Genomic DNA, 13,432 nt, shown 5'->3' with positions numbered 1-13,432 from the left:
TCTTAGAGAAGAAATTCAGAATGACCCATTCTGAGAAATTGGAAAGGCCTAGGAGACTTGAGATTAGCTTCTTGGGAGAACATAAGAAACGGTTGTAGAAATCCTCAGCGTGCCTGGGAAAGGTCTTGGACACAGGAGGCATGAGATTCGTGGGCTTGAAGATGCTTTTTGCCCACCCACTAATCTCAGTGATGTGGGCATCTGTATAATTTGCTAGTGCACAGCAAAGAAAATTTGCCACCCCGAAAGGCTTAGAACCCATTAGCACTCAACCCTTTCCCCTAAATCTGCCCGCTCCAGCCCTGTTTAATGTTACTCACATGTTTTTTAAAAAGTTCTTCCTTGGCCAACCCACAAGGGATTTCCCTGTTTAGCTGTATCCTAGCTCCTCAAATAAAGCTTTGCTCTAACTTCCCTTATCGGAGTTTTCTTGGCAAAGATTCTGGAGTGGTTTGCTATTTCCTTTGGTTCATTTTATAGGATGGGAAAAATGAGGCAAATAGGGTAAAGTGACTTGGCTAAATTAAGCCAGATTTAATCTGAGAAGTTCCTGACTCCAGGCCTGACACTATCCACAGGACCACAATTAACGAATCTCCTTCCTTTCCATCTTCTGTTCATCTCTCTTCAGCTCACCTGAAAAGTCTCCTCCTCTGCTTAACTGCTCCTCTGTGAAGCCTTAATAATTATTCTGGAATACACCAATATCCCCATTTTGTGAACTGTGATATTGTATTTAATTATATAGTTATGTGTGTGTGTGTGCATGTGCTAATTACTTTTGCTTCCCAACCAACTTGATTGTAAATGTCTTGAGAGCTAAGGCCTTTTATTACCTTTAAATGCTTCAGAATGATTAACAGTATATTGAACCCACAGAAAATATGGAAAGTGCTTTGTTAATCTTAAGCCATTCTATAAATGCTATTAATAGCTGCTAGTATGCTTATTAATAAATACTGATTGAACTTTTAGAGTGTCTTTAGGTCCCAACAGCAGGCCCTTGATTCCTTATACTAGGGTTTTTTTAAAGCAAGGTCAAAAAAAGGTTGGTAACAAGCCCACCAGAACAGGAATCCCTTGCCCAACATTCCTTAAAAAAAAAAATCTGCTTACAGCTTTTTGTCACCAACGCCTTCTGGGTATTCGTGTTTGTTATATGCACATCCTATGATTCTATTCCTTGAACCAGATATTTGAAAGACCAAAAAGGACAAAGAAGCACTTATCCTGATTGGATCCAGTACAAATTTATGTTATCTTCATTGGTCCCTTGCTGTGGTATGGCTTTACTCTTATTTTCACTTGAACATATTCATGAGGCATTTTTCAGCACAAACTCCAAATCTTTTCTTGACTCAAGCCACTGGCCCTTCCCACTTACTCAGTTGGAGATTGCTTTATACTTCAAGTAAATTGATCTGCCTCTTCTCTGTGGTTTAATTTGCTTCATAAATACTAAATACCAATTGGTTTAGTCTTATAACTATTAAAGTCCTTTGCTACTGGAAAATATATTAAAAACTGCATATTTCACCAGCTCACTGACTTATAAACAGTAATTTAATCCTAATCCTAACTGATTAAAGAAAAACCCCTAAAGGTGATCATTTCTTGTCCTAATACATCCTGTCCACCAGCTGCCCAATCACATTTAACTACTTTATGGCTCTCCTTGGTAATTTTTGGAGCTGAATACATCAAGGAGAAGGAAGACTGGGAAAGGACCATGGATACACTATGAAATGGCATAGGAAATACAAGCAGTGTGATGATCTGGCACTTTCTCACCAGACTAGCTCAACAAGCAAAGGAAAGAGAGCGCAAGGAAGAGAAGATATCCTGGGCATAGAGTGGGTATCTTTTGGATTTAGGGAATTGGTTTGGAGGCTATAAGACCTCAGAATTGGCCAATGCATGATGGTGCTCCAGTTAGTTAAACTTTCCACAAGTTCCTATGCTCCCCACTGAGAATCTTGGCTCATGTTTGGTGAAAAACTGATGGCCATCTGCCAAGCACTTTCTCTTCTTGGCTCCCATCTTAAATCACCGCTCTCTTCATCTCTGTCCGTGTGAAGAGGTGGGCTTTTGCTTGCCAAAGAAAGTCCTCTCCATGCACAAGTGATCCCCTTCTATCCATCAACAAATGACCTTCCCATCATTGCCATGTTCTCCCTTCTCTCCAGCACCTCTGCCGACTGCTTTCCTGCCTCCTTCGCTTGCTCACTCCATCCACCATTTCTTTTGCCTCATCTCTTCCTTTTTGGCTAAACTTTTGGGAAGTTCTCTATTGCCCCCAGTTCCTTTCCTCTTATTCTCTTACGAATGGTGAATCCAGCATCTGGCATCCAATGAAACCGTTCTCTATGAAACTGCCAGACCCAAGGGCCTTTCTTCAGTCCTCTCCCTCCTCAACCTCGTTTTTGCCAGGGTTTTCATGGCATTTCTGACCGATCCTTTCAGGCTCCTCTGCTGGATCTTCACCGGGGCCACAACTAGTGACATGGCTGTCCCCAGGCCTTTGTCCGGGCCTCTTCTCTCTGTACCATCTCACTTGGTGATCTACTTGTTTCCATGGATTCAATGATCGTCTCAGGACTCCTGATTCTCGAATCTAGCCCTAACCTCTCTAGGTCTCCAGTCTCACATCTCCGACTGCCTCTCAGTGAATTGGCCCAGATATCTTGTAGACATCTCAGCACATCCAACAATGAACTCACCACCTTCCCCTGGAGTCTGATAGTCCTAACAATTTTCCTGCTATTGCTGAGTGACTACCATACCCCCCTCACCCAGGCTCAGAACCAAAACATTGTCAAATGATCTGTTTCTCATCTCCTGCTATTATTCCCAGATTAGAATCCTGTCACTCCCCATACACGATCAGTGCCGTGACATCTCTCAAATGGCCCCTTTTCTCTGATGCCACTTCCTGAGCCATGATTTGTCACCACGCCTTCCCTTCTATCTCCCACTCAGCTGCCAAAGGGTCCTCGGAACTGACCGTACCAGCTTCTTATTCAATGGCTCCTCTCATATCCAGAACCAAAAACTAAAGTCCTCCTTAGCCTTCAAAGCCTTTTATTTGTCACCTTCCTGCCTTTTCCTGACTTTACACCCCAGCACACATTCTTCCATCCAGAGTTACTGGATTCCCTCCATCTTCCTCCCATAAGACATTTAGCCTTCAGATTTGGGCATTTTCATCCACTGCCTTTCCACCCTCACCCTGAATCCCGTTCCCACTACCTTGCTCATCCTACCTGTGATTACCTCACTCCTTATCTCCATCTCCTGCACACTCTGGATTCCCTCTAGATCCAGGTAAAAGCCTTCCTTCTGCAAGAAGCCCTTCCCAGTCTTCCTTAATCTTGGCGCTTTCCCTTGGAGACTACCCCAAGCTTATCTTGACTATAGCTTGTTTGTACATAGTTGTTTGCATGTTGTCTCCTTTATTAGACTGTGAGCTCCTTACAAGCAGGAATTGTTTTTTAATTGTGTTTGGTTTTTAGTTATTATTGTTATTAGCCTTTCTTTGTATCCACAGTGCCTAGAACGTAGCAGGTGCTTAACAGATGTTTGTTACTTGATTACATGTTCAAATATAACTTTGTTCCTCAGTGACAAGGAGATAGTGGATTCTACCTTCAGATGAAAGAATGACATCATAAAAAGCCATTAAACTAAAATTTTTGCCATTTAAAAAATATTCTTGGATACAAATTCTTTATAGATTAATGTTATTAACTGAATTTCAAATTTTATTATGCAAGATTGTTTTTAATGTGAAACTAACAAAATTTATTATTTAGAAACAAATAAATTGGTGATATTAACTGGGGACAATTTTCATTCATGCTATATCTAATCTTTGTTATAGATAATATCTATAATATTACTAATAGATAATATCACACGTTTATAGGTGTGATAAATTAAGATGTCATTTTGCTTACAAATAGATATTTATCTGTATCAATAATCTGGACCATTTAAAATTAATTTTAATTTATTTTGTGTACTAGGTTTTGTGCTGTATATATGTGATAATTATTCGGGATTATAATTTAAGAAATTTTATAAAGCTACTTAAACTTTCATGGTGGAGAAAGAGGACTGAGTACTATGATAGATTTACTAATTAACACTCTGATTCCTCACCAGAAGAAGGAACAGTTCTAGGTCTCTCTCCTAATTTAGTACTACAGAACACAAGAGAAGTTAAGAAAAAACACACAATTATAGCTAGGATGCCACAGAAAAAATCAGCAGAGATGGATAACATTTGGCGAAAGAGAAGTGAGTTATTACAGTGAACAAGAATTTTATGACCCAGGAAGCAGAAAAAAAAGCAAGGTCCCCAAAAATGAGAATGTAGCAAGAGCTTCCAGAATATTTCAGAAAAGCAATCAAATAATTCAGTGAAGATGTCAAAGAAATAAGAGCAGAAATTCAGCTCCCCAGTCATTTGAGAAATGAAGCTTTTAACAGAGAAACTTGCTTCAAAATTGTTTTCCAAATTACTTTTGCTCTCTAGTAAGAAATGTAGACATTGTATAGACATAAGAACAAAAAATTTAGAACAAGATTTACTGCTTTTCAAAACAGATGATTTTCTGAAAAGTAGAACAATAGAATTGGAATGTAAAAATGCAGGATGAGAAGAATTAAATGTCCACAACCAAAACACAGAAATTTTTTTCTTGCACTGATGAGTGTTTAGAAGTAACATTTTTTTCCCTAACTGCTTTAAAGGTAACCTAAAAACTGTAGTATGTTGTCTTATTGTAATAAAATAATTTATTGTTCTTATGCTTTAAAATTTTTCACCTGCATATTCTTTGGGATTATTTTATTTAGTTATCATTTAAGCTTGATACTTCCTTCAGATTACCTCTATTGATTAAAATTTTTATTGCTTTATGATCAGTAAATGTTGTGTTAGTATTTCTGCTATTCCTGTTTAAGTTTTTAGGCCCTAGGACAAAGTTAATTCTTGTAAAGACACTATACAAAAGTAAAAAATAAAAATACTCCTTTTGATTCCCATTCTGCAATTTGTCAGAGATCTATATTATCTAACGGTCCAAAAATTCTAGTTAGGTCATTAGCTTCTTTTTTTAAAGTCTAGATCTGAAATAAGTACATTGAAATCCTCAACTATTATAGTTTTGATGTCTCTTTCTCCCTTGAGTATGACTAGCTTTTTCTTTAAGTATTTAGAGGCTTTGCTATTCAGTGGATATATAGTAAATACTAAAAAAAATACATATATTTATGTATTTAAATATATATTTGTGATGCCTTTAAGCATAACGTATTTACTTTAATAATTCCCTTTAACCATATCATTGCTACTGTTGCTTTGTCTAAGATCGTGATACCCATCCTGTTTTGTTTTGTTTTTTTTCAGATTTTCCTGAGGCAGATTTAATTCAGATCTGTCCCCCTCACTTTAATTCTTTATGAAAATTCATATTTTAAGTGTGCTTCTTTTTTTATTAATTTTATAATTATAAAAAATTTTTGACAGTACATATGCATAGGTAATTTTTTTTTTTTTACAACATTATCCCTTGTACTCCCCTCTGGCCCAAGTTTTTCCCTTCTTTCCCTCCACCCCCTCCCCTAAATGGCAGGCATTCCCATACATATTAAATATGTTATAATATATCCTCGGTACAATATATATGAGCAGAACCGAATTTTGTTGTTGTTGTTGCAAAGGAAGAATTGTATTCGGAAGGTAAAAATAACCTGGGAAGAAAAAAAATGCTCACAGTTTACACTCATTTCCCAGTGTTCCTTTTCTGGATGTAGCTGATTCTGTCCATCATTGATCAATTGGAATTGGATTAGCTCTTCTCTATGTTGAAGATATCCACTTCCATCAGAATACATCCTCATATAGTATCATTGTTGAAGTGTATAATGATCTTCTGGTTCTGCTCATTTCACTCAGCAACAGTTGATGTAAGTCTCTCCAAGCCTCTCTGTATTCACCCTGCTGGTCATTTCTTACAGAGCAATAATATTCCATAACATTCATATATCATAATGTACTCAGCCATTCTCCAATTGATGGGCATCCATTCATTTTCCAGTTTCTAGCCACTACAAAAAGGGCTGCCACAAACATTTTGGCACATACAGGTCCCTTTCCATTCTTTAGTATTTCCTTGGGATATAAGCCCAGTAGTAGCACTGCTGGGTCAAAGGGTATGCACATTTTGATAATTAAATGTGCTTCTTGAAATTTTTAAGTTTCCCTTTTCTAAACCATCTTTGGATTTTATGGATGAGTTCATCTTATTCATATTAATGAATAAAATTTGTTATTCAATTTCTCCATCATATCCTCTAAAATTTTCCTCTTTATCACCTTTATTACCCTCTCTCTCTCTCCCTCTCTCTTCTTCCTCCTCTTCTTTCTCTGTTCTCCATTACTAAGCTATAGTCATCTTCCTTTGCCATTTCCCTTTTCACCCATCCCAAATCCAGATCACTGGTTCTCACCTTTTCTCTCTTCTTAATTCTTTCTTTTATAACCTATCATTTATAGTTTATCTTGCTGGTGACATTTACTTCCCCAATTTTAATCCTCCCTATTAAACTTCTCTCATCCTTCTATTTTTCTATTTCCCTGTAGAATCGACTATATCTATGAGAAATTTTGTGTATGTGTATATATATACATATGTAAATGGCTAGAACTGAGCAATGCACTTGGATAATGAAACACATGAGACTAATTGCCAATTGGACAGTTCCCTATTAACTTGTTTGAAGGTTGACCCTCCCCAGCTGTTCTGTGCTGACTTGATTGGTGGGACAAAGAGGGGGAAGTGAAGTATGTGGGAGGAGTGGGAGGAGTAGGAGGAGGAAGAGGAATTGAGACGAAGAAGCTGACTCAGTCTCTCCTGGCATTTGAGGGAGGAAGGTGTGTGTGAGGTTGCTAGGCCTAACCCCCTGACCTTGACCGTAAAAGATCAAAAAAAAGACGTCTAGTGCTCCTTACTCCAGCTGATTTCTGGGAAGACAGAGTTCCAGCATATATACACACACACACACACACACACACACACACACATACACACATATAGCATATATGAATGCCTAGTTTAGGTAGGTATAGTGTTTGTGAGATGCTAACTACCCCCCTCCTCACTTCTGTTTTTATAAACTCTTTTTCTGGCATATCTCAATTATAAGAGAAATATTAACCTCATCTCTCCTTCCTCATTTCTTCCTTAGGTGTCTCCATTTCCGCCCCCCCCCCCCCCATTACTTTCCCCTCTTAAAATCATTGAAACAAAACCAAAGCAGACCCAGTCCCTTGTTTTTCCATACTCCCTCTGTGACACCTGAAGACAGTAGGATTCTGCAAGGACATGTAGTATTGTTGAGATTCTTCCAAATTGCTCAAATAGATTTCCCTTTCTCTTCTGTTTGTATTTAAAAGAATTTTACTCATCTAGTCTTTTTATCATGAATAATTCTTGAGCGTCATTTATTATGTTAATTCCCTTCCTCATCCTCTATTTAAAAGTTAAATCATTTATAAGCTTTGTATTTTGCCTTTTGGGAATTCATGTTTCAAGAACTCCTTTTCTTTACTATAGCTGTTGCAGTCCTGTGTGATCCTGACTGATTCTTTAGTACTTGAATTCTCTCTAGCTGCCTACGGGATTTTTCTTTGGATTTTGGCCATGACATTTCAGAGTGTTGTCAACTTCAGTTTCTTTTCAAGTAGACGAGCTGTGGATTCTATTTTCAGTTCTGATTCCAAAAATTTTGGGCAATTTTATTTTATGATTTATTGAATTGTGATCCAATTTTTGGTTTGGTCACAGTTTTCAGGGAGTCCAATGATTGCTAAATTATCTCTTTTTTGTGCTATTTTCTGCTTAAATGTTTGTGATAGTAGATATCTTATGAAGATTCTAGAATATTCTTTTAAAAAATCAAAGGAAAGTGAATAAAATAAAACCATTTTATAGGTAGGCATTTATAAATGTCACCAAGGGAGTGAATAGATGAGGACTTGGCAGCATACTCATCTGAGTGGAAAATAGGAAAGGTAAAAGAAAAAGAAAAACAAATTTAAGAACTCTAGGACTGGGCAGAGTAACATGGTAGTGGTGAAAGCTCATGACTGGAAGGTAATCAGGGTCAGATGAATATCAACAGAACAAGTTATAAAAAACAGTACTGACTTAAGAAGGCAGGAGAAGAAGCGAGAAAAAATGCTTAACTGAAGAAAATACAAACCATTATGCTATGAAATGTGAATGGATTTTTTAGTTACCCAACTAAAAGAAAGAGCATTAAAATCAAGCACTCTCTCCTCTTAAAATGTCATATAATGGTTGCAATTGACAAGTAGTCAAGCCTAATACTGGACAGATCCATTGGATATCTCCTATCAATTTCTGGAAGTCATTTAAGGTGTTTAGCTTCTCTGTTCTTAAGGAGAGTTTTTGTACTGTAAGCACTTTAGGGTATACTTTATATCCTAAATATTGAAAAGGAGCATGTCTTTGAATTTTTTCTGGAGCTATGTGCAATTTGTAGTACTTTAGTGTTTCCATGGTCTTTTGTAGACATGCTTCTAACATTTGTTCCTCAGTTACACATCCCAATATATCATCCATGTAATGTAATAATATGACTTTTGGAAATGCTTTTCTTATTGGAGTAAGAGCAGCAGCAACATACATTTGACACATAGTAGGGCTGTTTTTCATTCCCTGTGGCAAAACTGTCCATATCTTTTATAATGTTCAGCTAAAGTAACCCTGGGCACAGAAAAGGCAAATCTTTTCATATCCTCCTTATCTAGAGGGATAGAATAGAAACAATCCTTAATGTCTATAACCCACAGAGGCCATTCTCTAGGCAACTGAGTAGGAGATGGAAGTCCAGGCTGAAGAGTTCCCATAGTTTCCATCTGTTCATTTACCTTTCTCAAATCAGTCAACATCCTCCATTTTCCACATTTCTTTCTTACAACAAATACTGGGGAATTCTAAGGACTTAGAGAAGGTTGTAAGTGTCCTTGATCAAGTTGCTCCTGTCCTATATCTAATAAGGCCTTAATTTTATCGCTACCCAAGGGTCACTGTCCTATCCACACTGGTGTATCAGTTTTTCATTGGATAGGAACAGGTGAAAGTGTGAAAGTGTGGCAGGCCTTCAACAGCAGCTCTGCCTAAAAACCTGAAGTACTTATTTTTAATCCTAATTGTTGTAAAATGTCTCTTCCCCACAGATTGATGGGGATTTTTTCAACTATAAAAGGAGTAAAAAACTCCTGTTTCACCTTCAAATGTCCATCTCAAAGGGGTAGCTCTAACTTCAGCAGCTATTGATCCTCCTATACCAGACATGTGTCTGCCTTAATCTTTGGCCAGTTGGCTCCTCTAATGACTACAGCTGCTGTCCAGAATATTCCTGTATTTTGTTGCTTGGAGTCAGAATCTGGGCAACTATCACCAGATTGCTTATTAGGAGTCTGTGTCAATAAACTTGATGCTACTTCCCCTGGTTGATAAGTCACACATTGTCTACCTTTATTAGTGACTGGGATATCATCTACACATTCCCCAGTTTCCCACATCAGTGTACGGATGGACACTGTTTTGTAAGTACTCTCTGGAGGTGAAATGGTCAAGCCTACTGTGCCAGGAGGCAAGGGATCCATAGTCTGGAGAGGAACAGATTTCACCTCTCCAGGGGGTATCTCAGTTGTGCCAGCTGCATACAACTCTATTCTCCCTAATTGTAGTCCCTTTCGCCCATCATGTTGCTTCCTGGCTGACTGATTGTGTAATCCATTTCTCCCATCAGATGGCTTCCTGGCTGATTGGTCATGTCTGAGTATTGGACTTCTAGGCATTCTCTGGGTGTAGCATCAATTGCCATAATGCCCCAAGTCTTTTTTGCTTGAGGCCCTGGAGCTGGGCTCCTTATCCCATTTCCCTGAATCAGTCTACATTCTGAGGCCCGATGGAGTCCTCTGTTGCATTTTGGACATGGGGTATTGGGTCTTGTTCTCCCAGCCTGTTTTCTCATTCTGTCTCTATGCCAACATTGAGCTTTCGGGTGTTCTACTTTACCACACTAAAAGCATTGACGAGTCTCTCTGGAAGTCTTTGCCAAAAAGGACCCTGTCTTCCCATGTTGGGATCTTGGAAAGTCTGCATCATAGCCTGGCTGTAAAAGGTATTTGTGCCCATTGTGGCACAGCGTCTTATGATCTCCTCTAAAGGAGCATCCTTGTGTAATCCTAGTATAATCCTTCTACAAACATCATTAGCATTTTCTTTAGCAAGTTGCCTTATCATAATGTCTGTTACTGCAATTTCACCATTAGTTCGTATGACAGCTGTCTGCAAACATCTCACAACATCAGCAAAGGGTTCATTTGGCCTTTGTGCTATTTTTGTGAAGGCCTCTCCTTTGTCCTGTTTACCTGGGATAAAACCTCATGTTTTGATAGCAGCAGCAGCAATTTTCTCATATGCTTGCTATGGGGTAATTAATCTGTACTGAAATGTCTGCATAAGAACCTACACCAGATAGTTGGTCATAGGTGATTGGAGGATTAACTCCACTATGACTATTTTGTTGGGCTTGTATCCTACAGAGCTCACTGTATTCAGAAAGCCACAACAAGCTTTCTAAGGTTTTAAGCATGTCTTACTATAGATTCCCAGTCCCTAGGGGTTAAGACTTCATAAGTCAAATTCTATAATAACATCTTAACATAAGCTGATGTAGCCCCATAAAGAGTGCAAGCCTTTTTTAGGTTTTTGGGGATTTCTAGATCAAAAGGAGCCTATCTTCTACTTTCTTGACCTGAAGAGTTAAACTGTTGAACCACAGGATACATTCCTATTCTCAAATCAGCTAAATCCTGCCCTTCTTCTGTGGCCTTAAGTAGAGCCTTTTGCAATCTAGTCATAGGAGGGGGTGATTGCTGGAGGGGAGGTGCTGGTGATATTGATGCCCCTCCCACTACTCCTCCTCCCTCCGTCCCAGAAGGTGGAGTTGTGAGGGCGTGTCAAGGATCTGCTCTGTAGAAGGAGTTGAAGCTGCCTTGAGCCAGAGAGAATCACCACGCCCTTCAACATCACTTAAGTTCTCATGACCTCTGGCAATATTGCCATTTATCTGTCCTTTGCCTTCCCCTTTTCCCTCACACTTCCTCATCTGGCTGTTCTTAAAACTTTTCTTTTTTCTAAAACTTGTGGGATTCTTTAAGGCCAATTGTATTATGTTGTATATATAGGATGTTTCCTTAGAAATTGAAACAGGACCTTTATCATTGAAGTATTCACATAGTTGACCTCCTACTAGTTTCCAATTATCTGCTTCTGATAATTTCTTCTTCCTTGAAGAACCGAGGGGACAATGTATCCACGAATCCACCAATCTGCTCCCAAGTTAGAATTAAACCCTGTCTCTTTATCAGTCTGTATATACCAAACATTAGTAAGCACTAAACCTTGAGAAGAGCCATTCTTCCAAACATATGTTAGTAGTTATTGTCCAATAGATAATTAGCCATAAGTGCTTGGTTGTCTGATTCAAGCACACTTTTTAAGAGTTTCAGCCCTTTACATAATATTAGGAAACTAATATTCCCCTCAGAGCTTGGCCCTAAAGAAAAATATTTCTTTCTAGAAGTGGGGAGTTCACAGATACGAAACATTGCATATAGCATTTAAGTTTTTTGGTGTATTGATTATTTTTACTGATTTTCCTTGTCTTTTCTTTCTGGATAGTGATAAAAGGAGGGATACAGGATAACATGAAATTTAAAAATACTAATATCAATCTAATTCTAAAAATTCCTCTTAGAGCTGAAGAAATCCAGCATATATATATAAATCCAGCACACACACACACACACACACACACACACACATATATATATATATATGTAAACAAATTGGAAAACATGGAGTAGATGAGAAAATTGGGTTTCCAGCTACACTCAGCGAAAGAACTCTGGGAGATGACTGAACCACTACATAGAATTCCCAATCCCTCTATTTTTGTCCACCTGCATTTTTTATTTCCTTCACAGGCTAATTGTATGCTATTTCAAAGCCCAATTCTTTTTGTACAGCAAAATAATTGTTTGGACATGTATACATATATTGTATTTAACTTATGCTTTTTTTTTTTTTTAACATATTTAACATGTATTGGTCAATATGCCATCTGGGTGGGGGGAAGGAGGGGAAAAGTTGGAACAAAAGGTTTTGCAATTGTCAATGTTGAAAAATTACCCATGCATATGTCTGGTAAATAAAAAGTTATAATTAAAAAAAAATAAGTAATATCTCTTCACACACACAAAAAAAATTGGGTTTCAAAGATCTGTGGTGATTTCTGAATGAAGTATTTAAAAATACACAATTCTCAGCATCTCCTAACCTTTCACAACCTGGATGATATGTTTCAGCATAAAGCAGAGATTCTTAGCCTGCAAGCTTTTCGCTCGGAAAGGGAGGGCTGCAGAAAGAGAGAAGGAGGTCCAAAGGTAAGAGAAGACTTTAGTAGTTATGACTTGAGAAGACACTGGAATACTCCGGCCCCTCCTCGAACCCTTTGGAAACCCTATGCATATAGACATGTGTATCTGTATCACCAAAGTGCCCCGGCATATACATGGATTTGTGAGAATACTGACAAGTGCTTCCACACGCACGCACACAACACCCCAAACTCTGTGATTACGCTAAGAGTGACCTGTTAGGGAACTCATGGAGGAGAAGCAGTCCAGAAGAATTAGATTCAGCACGCATTTTGTATGTAGAAATATAAGAACAAGCATACTTGGGAGATACAGCTGGTTTGGTTCCAGTCCACTGCAATAAAGTGAATAATGTAATAAAGTAAGTCACTAAAGTTTATAAAGACGTGGGTCTACACCTAACACTAGCTCCAGGGCCCCCATGGGGACACTTCCCTTCTAACTAGTAGATACAGCTAGCCCTTAGCCAGTACCATTTCCTGTAACCTCGGGTACACGTTCTCATGAACGGCACAGCATCTGTGGGCAGCGAATCTAGCATGGGATGAGACGTGCACGCAGGGAAGGTAAACATAAAAGGTTTGTTCATTCCTAACTAGTGCTACTAACTGCACTACCTTTCTGTCACCACTAGGTGTGCCATGGTATCATGGCCAGGGCTAACCGTCATCCTCAGCGGGCTGTACTCTTTTCCCTAGAGGAGGGCCTTTCTTCCACGCTAATGGCTGCTGAGCCCCCAGGTGGTGATTGCTGAAGGTGGCTCTAACAATTTCTTAAATAACACAAAAATGAAGTTTTGAGCCCTCAGAGGCCACTGTAGGGTTCTTAATTGGCCTAATTTCAATGTTGTGGCCTCAGGGAATAGCAAGGCATGGGGAGCAACTG

Source organism: Sminthopsis crassicaudata, chromosome 3, assembly GCF_048593235.1.
Source record: "Sminthopsis crassicaudata isolate SCR6 chromosome 3, ASM4859323v1, whole genome shotgun sequence".
In the NCBI taxonomy this organism is placed as follows: domain Eukaryota; kingdom Metazoa; phylum Chordata; class Mammalia; order Dasyuromorphia; family Dasyuridae; genus Sminthopsis; species Sminthopsis crassicaudata.
This window is presented reverse-complemented; position numbering follows the sequence as displayed.